This window comes from Cucurbita pepo, chromosome 12 (genome assembly GCF_057944985.1).
Source record: "Cucurbita pepo subsp. pepo isolate OVF chromosome 12, ASM5794498v1, whole genome shotgun sequence".
In the NCBI taxonomy this organism is placed as follows: domain Eukaryota; kingdom Viridiplantae; phylum Streptophyta; class Magnoliopsida; order Cucurbitales; family Cucurbitaceae; genus Cucurbita; species Cucurbita pepo.
The window spans coordinates 10,100,175-10,111,852 of record NC_141809.1 but is presented as its reverse complement, the minus strand read 5'-3'; the positions used below and the strand labels follow the sequence as shown (position 1 = coordinate 10,111,852).

The 11,678-nt window shown below is 38.1% G+C and overlaps 1 non-coding gene across 1 annotated transcript; it reads left to right on the top strand.

Moving 5' to 3' along the window:
• The first annotated feature begins 7,732 nt into the window (after window positions 1-7,732).
• On the top strand, window positions 7,733-7,804 carry TRNAC-GCA (transfer RNA cysteine (anticodon GCA)). Its single transcript has one exon. It is a non-coding gene; the product is annotated as a tRNA-Cys (tRNA).
• The last annotated feature ends 3,874 nt before the right edge of the window (window positions 7,805-11,678 follow it).

Below are 11,678 nucleotides of genomic sequence, written 5' to 3'. Positions count from 1 at the left end.
CCCACTTTCAGGGATAGAAGAGAAGTAGTTCCCTTAAGCACTGACTCCAAGTCTTGAACAAGGGGCCCCACCCTCTCATTGGCCTGAGAGGGATTCGGTTTACTGGTTGGACCACAAACCAATTGTTCATTAGAGGATTAGTGAGACATAAGGAACAAGAAGTAACTTTAGGGGTAAAACGGTAAAATGACCCAGCTCTAGTTACGAACAACCTGTGAAGGATCGACTTACTAATCATGGTTATATCAAATGGACAGAAATATATCTATAGTGAGGGGAGTGCAACTACTAGGCTATAGTGGAGTGTCCTAGTAGTTAACGAATGTTGGTTAAACAGGTTAATGAGTTTAACCGGTTAATCTTGGATTGACATGAGCTCTATCATCCTAGCTTAATTAATATTTTTAATACATGTTAATACCTATATGTACATACAAATTTTTACCTAATCCAAACATTCATCAATTTCTTTATGAAATGATGAAATAAGACAAAAAGTACATTAATAATTAAAAAACCAAATTAGTCAAGGTGCCAAAAGAAAAAACTTATTCCATTCACGGATTTGGATTTTTTTTTTTTTTTTTTTTTTTTTTTTTTTTTTTTTTTTTTTTTTTTTTTTACAATTAGTTTAACGACTATTCAGTGTTTGAGATGATGATATCTACAAGGGTGGTTGTGAATCCAAAAATGGATCATTGAGATCATAGATCGTGTCTTCATCTTCTTCCTCTATAATAGAAGGAGAAGACGTCGAACCGACTGATGCGGCTTCTTGAAGAAGCTTTTGGAAATCAGCTTCCGAAGTTGTCTGGGCTAAAGCGGCGAGTAGCCTCGACTTTGAATTAAGGAATTCGGAGGTCTTCTTCTTGGATAAATCCTGAAGGTGGCCATTCTCAGATAGCCAGACCTTTACCGCTTTGATGTCTGCGTGAGTATAAGTATATTTATCCCACCATTTGATTTTGATAGTTTTGAAGACCTGTTTTATTTGGTCTTCGGTCTCTTTAATTTGAAAATTCCAAGTTAAAATCCAAGAAATTTTAAAATATATGCAAAAGCGCATGGTCAATGGAAATGAGATTTTGAATATATTTTGAACGAAATAGTGGAACGATTCTTGTATTGGAACTGGAAATATATCTTTGGCTGATCCAAAGATTTTCCACCATTTGATGAACCAAAATAGGTAATGAATTTTATGAGCATTCTGGCAGAATTGAATGAACCATGAATGCTCGTAATTTTGATACCAAATGACATTGAACCATGCCATCTGGTAGTCTCTGTACGAGTAAGAATGAGGAACAAAAGGTTTTGAGAATGTCTTTTCCGTGTATGGATCTTGATTCCAATACGTCGGATTCATGACTTTAAAAATTTTTAATTTTGAATACGCGATTTTCGAAGGATCATCGCGACTCGGAATATGAGTAATTTCGACGGACTTTGTGTCGACTAAAATGAATTCATAAAACCTTCTAGTTTTATGAAGATCTTCTGGGATATAAAAGAATCCCGATGGATAGGCCTTTTTAACGACTTCGTCGATTTTCGGGTCGTCGTATTCTGGTTCTACCAGAGCTTCTGGTATAGACACAGATTTTTGAAAATAGGTTTTGATTTCAGGAACTGGAGAAAAACGAACGGGAACAACCGCGTCCGAGTAGGTCGAGGGGACAGAAGGTCCCTTTGAAGTGGAAGAGACAGTGGGTCTCAATGGAGTAACGGCAGATGGCCATGTTGAAGAGGCTGAAGGCCTCGTCGGAGTGATAACCTCCGCCTGTTTTTGAGAAAGCTTTGCTTTAGATCTGGTCACCAATGTGAAACCAGCATCCATTGCATAGCTGTCGGATGTCATTGGAGTAGGTGTGCTTGAAGAAGCATTGGGCTTCTTCCCTTTTTCGATCACTTTCTTTCCGGTCATTGCTGGGAGAATGGAGATTGGTTAGGGAGAATTTTTCTTTGAGAGTAAGAACTCTCTTGAGAGGTAATCTGCCAAGGGGTTTTCGATCCCTTTTATAGGCAAAATTTGAAAGTCGAAGCAAGATAAAATGGCTTGCCATCTAGCAAAAATTTGTTTAGACACAAGATTCTTGACATCTTTTTCTAAAACAAATTTAGATGCCCTTGAGTCGGTTTTGATAACAAAACTTTTGTTAATTAAATCACTTTGAAATTTTTGTACACAAAGTACTATTGAAAGTATTTCTTTCTTTACTGTTGAATAATTTTTTTGAGTAGAATTCCATATTCCCGAATGGAAACGGACAATGGATTCTTTCTTGTCAAGGGACTGTTTTAGGATTCCTCCATATCCAATATCGGATGCGTCGGTCTCCACTATTAAACTAGCCCTTGGGTTTATCAACGATAAACACGGAATTGACTTGACAAGGGATTTGATTTTTTGGACTGTTTTGGTGTGTTCTTCAGTCCAGGGCTTTGGATTCTTTTTGAGTCTCTAAAAAAGTGGCTTGCAAATGGGTCTGATATTTTGAAGGAAATCAGACACATAATTGAGACATCCCAAAAATCTTTGTAGTTGGGTCTTATCTGTAATTTGGTCACGAAGGTTTGAGGCAAACTCAATGGACCTTTGAATGGGTTTAATTAGACCCAAATGAATTTCAAATCCGAGAAAACGGATTTTTGTTTGAAAAAGTTTAATTTTGGTTTTAGACACAACTAAACCGTTTCTTTTGACTGTCGTAAAAAATGTTTGAAGATGCTTGAAGTGTTGATCGATATTTTGAGAAAAAATCAGAATATCGTCAATATAGACAATTGAAAAGTCTTGAAAAGGATTGAAAATATCATTCATAATCTTTTGAAATTCTGATGGAGCATTTTTTAGCCCAAATGGCATAACGTTCCATTCGTATTGTCCGAAAGGGACATTAAAAGCCGTTTTGTACTTGTCCTTTTCTGAAATTTTGAAAATATTTTTGCATTTGAAATTCTTTGCATTAAATCTGATTTATTTGGAATTGGATATCTGATCCATTCCAAAACCTTATTTAAGGGTTTGTAGTTAATTACCAGTCGCGGGACTCCACGTTCCTTTTCTGCCTGGTTGTTGACGTAAAAAGCCGCACATGACCAGGGGCTCTTTGATGGTCTAATAAGACCTTTCTGCAACAGATCATTAATTTCTGCTTTGCAGAATGTTAGTAATTCTCTATTCATCTGAATAGGTCGGGCTTTCGTAGGAATATTTTTCTCCTCGAAAGCTTTGATATAAGGAAGATCAACTATGTGTTGTTTCCTATTCCAAAAGGCATTTGGGATATTTGAACAAACTTCTCTTTCTAATTGAGTTTGTAAAGTTTTGATTTTAGATGGGACAGTCTTATTTTGAATTTGTTCTTCTATTCGTTTGAATGAAATTTCTTCTTTCAAAAAAGAAATTTGTTTTTCTTTATGTTTTAATACATATTGATTGAATAATTGTATTCTTTTGAAGGTTATTTATTTCGCTAATCCTTGTGGGGGAAAGAAAGTTAAATTTTATCTTCTTTCCTAAGGCTTTTGATTCTAACCCCTTTTCAGTTATTCTAAAAGGATATAATTGAGTAATGAAAGGAGTACTAGGATTAGTTCTTGTCCTAAGTCTTTTACTATAAGGAAGGAATTTACGAAGCAAATTCCATCATTGCAAACATGAACTTTTGATAGTTTGTAATTAATTTTGAGTTTGTTGTTGTTAGCACCTCTATAAGGCCCTCAGTAGTTTTTTCAAAATACTTTGTAGGTATTAGGCCTTCTTGAATGCAATTTTGATCGGCTCCAGTATCTATGAGAGCCTTTAGTGTAATTTTGAAATCATAAATTTTTAAGGTAACGAGAGCGTACCATTTTTGAAATTGAGAAGTGGTGATGGCTCCAATGAAGGAACTTTGAAAATCTTCTTCATCCAGGTTCGGTTGCGCCATTTCCTTTTGTGTGGGCAGCCTTTCCTGAAGATTGAGAATTTCTTGACGAAGCGTATAAGATTCTGACCTGGTTTCAGATCTCAGCGCCTGTACTTCTTGTTTGAGATTATTAATCTCTCTTTGTAAGTCTTGAGTAGTGAGTTCCCTCGGTTTTTCAAATCTTTGGAGAATAGATTGGAGTCTGTAGGGATTTCTTTCTTCCCTTTCGGGTGGCTTAGAGATTGTCATGGCATCCCTAAGTCGTTGAGCAATCTTTTGTTGAATTTCTGGGTCTTGAACTTTTTCTACTACTTCGAGTAGAATTTTTTGATCCTTGGTAAGGACATTTATGCATCATTCGCACGTCCTTTTTCCTTCTTGTTCTGATTCGTATTCTGTGCTAGAATATGAATCAGATTCTTCTTGGAGTTCGAGGATTTCTCCCTCGCTTGATTGCTCTGAGTCGGTTAGGGTCAGGCGTAATAGCTGATTTTTCAGCTCTTGATCTATATCCAACTCATTGATCTTTCCTCTGATTGAACACTTGTTAGCATAGTGTCCTTCTTCACGACATTTGAAGCAAGTTTGCTTTTTCTTTCCTCTATGGGTTTTTGTAGGAATATACTTCCTTCTTGAATACGTTGGCTTCTGAGACTGCACGGGTTTACTCCGATATGCTTCTCTAGGCCTGTATGAATGATAAGGTTTTGGATGCGTCTTAACCTTCTTTCGTCTGGAGGTTGAGGGAGCTTCTATTCCCTTGCATCCATATTGATCGCAAAATCTACCAAGCTCTTTTCTGTTTGATATTGAAGAATTGAGCTTGTTTTGAATCTTTGACTCATTACAAAGTCTGAGTTCTTCTTCTATGATGAAGGATGCTATGGATCCGTACGACAAAGTTTGCCATGGAATTGTTCCATTGTACTTTGTCTTAAGGCCATCTTTGATCCTCCTTGAGAAGTGTTTTGGTAGTCCATTGACGAAATTCTCTTTCCAGAATTCCAACGAACTATCTGTTCTAATAAGAACTTTGCTGAAGTACATGTCTTTGTACCACCTGAAATCACCTAAGGTAGGGCATTTCAGATTCATGAGTATCTCGGCGGATCTCTCCTGGTATTTCAGAGGGTCGCCGACGAAGAATTCTATGAGGGTATATATGAGGGTGTTGACAGCATCCTCTACCCTTTCATGTTGTACTTCGGTCCTAGTTGATGGACCTTCTTCTTTGATAATTTGAGTAGTTGGCCTAATGACATAGTGGTTTAATATCTGTTGGCGGGTCGTTTCGTCGAGATATTTGTCCCACCAATCCTTGAGTTTCCCGGTAAATCCGGTTACTAAAACTTGAGCTATCTGATGGTTGGATTTATGGCCTTGTAATTTATACGCGCCTGCAGCCATCATCATCTCATTGACAACATTCATTATCAGATAGTCAGACAATCCATCGATATTCCATTCATAGATTGCTAAACCATCGTAATGAGCTTGAGTTTGTAGTGTCTTTTCTTCGAATTGGATATCCGAAAAAGACGGTTGAGGATACCAGTTTTTCTGATTACTGGCATTATTTTGACTTCTTCTAGAGATCCTTTCAATTCGATTGTAGAAAGGTTCTTCTCTCTCATTTGCAATCTCGTCTTCGAATTCTTGGTTCTCGTCGTCATTATTAACGACATTGACAGATGAATCTTGAGGCGTCATGGCGGGATTTAATATCCTGTCCAACTTTTCCTCTATCTTGGCCATTACAGCCTCTTCTTTTGAAATCCTTTTTGTAAATATTTCGAGATTTGCCGGTCTGAGTATTGGTATTGTCTCATCAACCTTTGGTACAGAGCTGCTTGCCTGTTCCTGCTGAGTACCTGATTTCTTTGAGATTTTTCCTGTCTGTCGCTACCATATAGTATGAATCTATCTATACTTGGTGATAAATAAAGCATCCGCACTTTGATCTCTCTCTCCCTCTCTCAGTTCATCAAATGGAGTTTATCGAGATAGATCCCCAATGACTAATCCTTGCATGAATTGCTAATGATCCAATAAGTCCAACATTCATTCCTTTTCCTTCAGACATGTCAATTGAGCAAATGGGTCCACAATGACTAGGATGGCTAGCTATCTCGTCAAACTAGCTGTTCGCCCTGTTAATCCTCCTGGCCCCAAATCACTCAATTTTCTCCCATGAACTAGTTGTGTCAATGGATGAGTTCGATCTCAAACTTGAGATACCTGTGGTGTAATCCGAAAACTGATTCAACCGTGGCGTGGTTGTTAATGGAGTGGAAGTTACCAAATTCTGAGGGAGGAGTCGGTATCAATTTATGTCTAATCCACATATAGTTCCTCTAACCATCCATATTTTCTAAACGAACGTCAGCCAATCCGAATTGATCTTGTAAGAGACCGGCGACAGAGCGAATCCCTTTCTTTTTCAAATGATTCATACCATACCGGCAAGTGTACCCATTCCCAATTTCAGTCCAATCAAATGATCTGCAGCTGCCAATACAATATATCCGGCGGTAAGAAAAATGTATTGTTTTATAAGGTATATCAAGATTCAGTCTCTGGTTCTGATTTCGTCGACCAATCCTTGTTGAAAGAATTTCTTTTGTAATTCCTTACTTAAGGATGAAGAAAATACCGGATCTCCGCTGATCCCATTCCATTTGTTTGTTCTCCTTATTCGAGTGAGTCAGGAAAGACCAAACAATTTCCGGGTAGCAAACATTCTCGAGAATTTCTCTTAGATTCGAACCCATAGCTGATGATAGAACTAGAATAGATATTTTCTGTTTCCTACTCCCCCGAGTCGAGCCCATATCCTTGCTTTTGATCACTCTCTCATTCTATCCTCCCCAATCAGATATTATGGTGTGGTGGGTATAGACTGAAATTCCGTTATGGTCCAATTCTGCCCGGCAATAGATACTGGCGTGGCTTTGCAATATGTGACTGATCCCGATTCTGTATAGTCTGACTATAGAAGTTCCCAGGGAATGAATGAATTAGAGGAATGTTTCCAATCAAAATGGTTTGTTCTTGCCTATCCCTCCGGGTTTTCCAAATTCATCCTGCGGATACGTATAATTCAGAGGAATATGTGAGTGATGGATGAGTAGCCAGCATCTCTTTCTTTTATCAATGGTTCTAACAATTTCTATGTTTCTGCAAATAATGGAAATTCCATTTTGGGCAACTTAGAAAGTTCTTCCGTTAAGCCATGATCAATGAACCTACAACTGAACTTCAAATTGTATCTATCTGATTAAACCCAGCCAGGCATTGTCGACATTCTCTCATTTCCACCCCCAACCAAGCATTTTGTTGATTTCCCATTTATAATAGAAAAAGGATTCTCAAAATGGCATTCTGAACATTTCCTATAAGCATCTTATTAAGATACCCGATTTAGCTAATTGTAATAATCAGAATTTATGCTCTGGGGGTTACACTAATAATCGCTATTCTCATTTTCATTAAGAAGGATTCTCTTTTATGGTTATGGAAACGAATCAATACGGATGGATTAGTAATGATTAGTTATGTATCGGGGATTGTTTTCTGATATCATTAGGGAACCCTACCTAATTTTCCTTCCCTTTGAATCCAAGAATCATTTAGGAATGAACAGCACAGTCAATAGTGAAAGTGAACGGTTCCCATTTGTCTGTCTCCTTCATTTTAGCTTTTGTGACTGAAAATCCTTTTGGCAATAGAAAAAGTCAAGTTCCGTTTTTAGGTTTCAATATTGTGGAAGATAATATCAATCGAAGAGATAGGGCCAATCCAAGATTTAGTAGTCTTTTGGCGGCATGGCCGAGCGGTAAGGCGGGGGACTGCAAATCCCCTTTTCCCCAGTTCAAATCCGGGTGTCGCCTCATCAACAAACAAAAGAATGGAAAGACTTTCCGCTATTTTGCTGATATAACCTTATCTTTAGCATTTGTTTACAGGAGAAGGAGAGAGAAGACAAAACAAAACAAAGCAAGCCTCTTTCGATTTGCTTGATTCTAAGCATCCTTAGGGGTTCGGTAAAATGCTATACACATCCTTGCGTCTAGGTTTCGTTTCAAGAATTCAGTGTTAGTAGAGTAATGTCATGCAACATCGTTCAATCTGGATATGATAACCCCTCGACTCCGAATGGGGACTGATTGGGTCTTGAATTAGGGGGTAGGGAATCTCATTTCATTTTGAGTTACAGAAAGAAGGAAGATACTTTATATATGGACTCATGAAAGTATCTGAGTGCTCGAGCAGTCATTGGCTCTTTTTGTTATTAGAATCAATCTTAAAGGAAAGGAACACACAACTTCCTTCTTTTCGATAAGCTCTAGCATGTAATAGCTCATCCCATCTCCTGATTGTCTCTATGAATAGGGGGGCAGGGGGAGACAGTAAAGATTATCTCAAATGAGAAAGGAATAATAGTTAGGGTATGCGATAGATAGTGATCCATGTTGATTGACTCTTTTTATACACTCATTTTTTCATGTAATTCAGGACAACAAAAGAAAGGCTAGGTCTTATTATTCCTACCGTCATGGTATGGGACTAACACTCCTTTGAGACTTCCAAGAGGTTCTCCGCCCCGCCTCTTTTCTTTCTACTTCATTTTGTCGATTATACTCTACTAATTAATAGTTCTAATTCGATTTTGGGGATTGTTTCATCAATGGTGTTGTGTCCGAATCCCTTTTTGACTATGTGCTAGTGATTCTACTATAATTAGTCCAGAATAAGGAATAATTCTTTTCTGAGAGATAGGGACAGAATTCACATGGATATGGTAAGTCTCGGCTGCTTTCAGGGTAGTCTTTCGATTTTCTCTTTCACTCGGAGTATGGGGAAGAAGTGGACTCGAGAAGTACTACTAAGAATCAAACTGTATCAATTGTTTTTGGTTGGTTTATTTGATGGATCATTCTGCAACACTTTTTCTCTTTTCTTTTTACAGTAAAAAACACAAAAGGAGTTCCTTCCGATTATCCGTTTTGAAGTGGGATACATACTTGCGACACCAAACAAAGAAGATAGACATAGTGGTTGTCCAATGAGATACTCCGCGTAATAGTACCTCGGGGTAGACCCCCACATATTACGTGCTTCCCACTTGTTTGATTTCTTTCTTATTCTTAGTTAGTCTTTAGGATTTCTGCTTGCTTGTTTTATCGAACTCATTTCATATCATGGTTCAAACGGGAAAGATGGGGTTTACTAATTCTTTGAGAGAAATCCGAAGAGAAAAAGTGCTGCCTACGGAACCGAACCCCTGGATCATCTGTGCTCAATCAATTACTTCTTTATCATGCTAAAAGAAGGAAGGAAGGGATTAGTGGCCTTTCGATTATTTCATTTCCGATTCATTGGAAGGAATCACCATGAATTATGAAGCAAAGAGTTGGGCCACGATGGATATTTCATGAACGAACATGGCATATATGTAATTGATATGATATCCCTATAGAAAGGGAAGATGAATTCAAATTCAGCACTTTGACTCTTTTGACGTCTATTAAAAGGGGGTAGGAACTAGAATGAACAGTGCAGTAGCAATAAATGCGAGAATAGAGACTTCCATAATCTCATCGTTTCAGTTTTGATAGGAAGATCATCTCAGCCATTTCTTTCTCATTTGTTGCATTTTTTCTTTTCTCTAATCTACTGCCCTCTTGTCCAATGCAATTAGTTGATTCAGTCTCAGCAGATTGACTACCTTTACCCTCAGTTTATAAACAAACTCAAGCAAACACACACTGCTCAATTCTAAAAAGGAAAAGGAGGTAGGTTCGAACGTCACCTCTTTTTGTGTACTGATCAAATCTTCTTCAAAAAAAAGAATGAAAGAAGAAACGAAAACTTTCTAAAATGATGAATTCCCTCACTAAGAGAGATAGATGGGGATCCTTCCTTGTTTGTATTAATATCCTCTTTCCTTTCATTAGTAGTGGAACGTATATATCAAAAGTTCAGTGTGAGATTAGAATGAGATAGATTATTTCTAATTCCAAGTAGTTTAGTAATTCAATTGACTGACTAATTGAGGTTACACAAAATCGGAGCCTGAACGGAACGTATATATTTTGCTTGCTTGCTTTCAGACTAAAAGTTAGATCAGAGTTGACGTCACTCCTTCCTTTTCGTGTATCGTATAAATTCCCTTTGTGTATGTGCTTCACGGAAACGTATAGTACTCGATTCCATTAGCTAAATCGGGCGTAATCAACTAGACCCAGTACGGTATTCATTCGAATCGGGAATATGATGCTACCAATAATTGCGGTATGGCACTTATGGCTTTCTCCCATCAATCAAGACTCGTTGAAGAAATGGAAATTGCCCTATTAGTTTTTATTGGATTTGGATCCATCGGGACTGACTGACGGGGCTCGAACCCACAGCTTCCGCCTTGACAGGGTTCTGACCAATTGAACTACAATCCCGAGGAAATCAAGTGTACATGTTGTTGATTTCATTTCCTTCAAACAACCCTTTCCATGTAGATTTGTGATTCGAATTGGCATATTTTACCAGACAGAGACGCGAGGAATAGATTGATATGCTATGAGACAGTTACTTTAGTAAGAGGAGCATGGATTCATAGTCCTTATTGTCAAATTGATTGATAATCCATCTATCTGGCAATCAATCAAAAAAGAGGGAGGGGTTACTATTCCTTCCTTCATATCCAGCAGTTCTGGCGAAGGACAAATGCAACATATCATTTTATGGTGGGATACGCGAATTAGTGGGCCGAGCTTGATTTGAACCAGCGTAGACATATTGCCATTTACAGTCCCTACACATTAACCGCTCTCGCATCGACCCGGGAAGAATCCATTCCAAGCTTATTCATAATCCATGATCCACTTCCTTTCGGAGTACCCTACCCCCAGGCGAAGGCGAATCCCAGCTGCCTCCTTGAAAGAGAGATGTCCTGAACCACTAGACGATTGGGGCATACTTGCCCGACTGCCATCATACTCTGACTATCCCTGAAGTAGAAATAGAATAGACTCATATGATGCAATTCGTAAGGATTTTTCTGTCATTATTCCATAGAATTCTAACTAGATTATTCTTTTATTGATTGAAATAATACGAAGGCTAGTACCCTTCCTTCGGCAAGTTATTGGTGGTTTCCCATATGCTATAAACGGGATGAAACTCTCTCATACTTAATCTCATTGATTCACTCATTGGTAAGATTAGGTTAGGTAGGGATATTTCGATCTCACACTAAGCCAACCAAGAAAGACAAACAAAAGGAAAGAAAAGGAGGTAGGAACTCACTGGGGAAGAGAGGGATAGGGATCAACAAGTTATTTCAAATGGGGTTTCTCGCAAGCCAAGTCTAATTGCTTTCTCAATGATTCGGTGAATGGATCCATATTTAGTGTACATGTCTCAATCAACTGAATTGAGTTAGGGTGGGGCTCATCAATTGAATTAGGCTCGGTCTTATGATTCAACAATGAATTGATCAAATCCAATATCAATAAATAAACCATTTTACCTATACTCAGTAGATAGAGTAATCCCATTTTCCGTTCCTGAATGAGCGAGTGGATAAGATCGATCCATTTATGTACATTCTTTCTTCTCATTGATAATAATTATATACACGCAACTCATCGGGCGGGGCTAGTGGCTTATTCAGAAATTGAATTAAATAGGCCGGCCTTTTTCACTCAGTGGTAGAGTAACGCCATGGTAAGGCATAAGTCATCGGTTCAAAACAGCCCTTTTCTT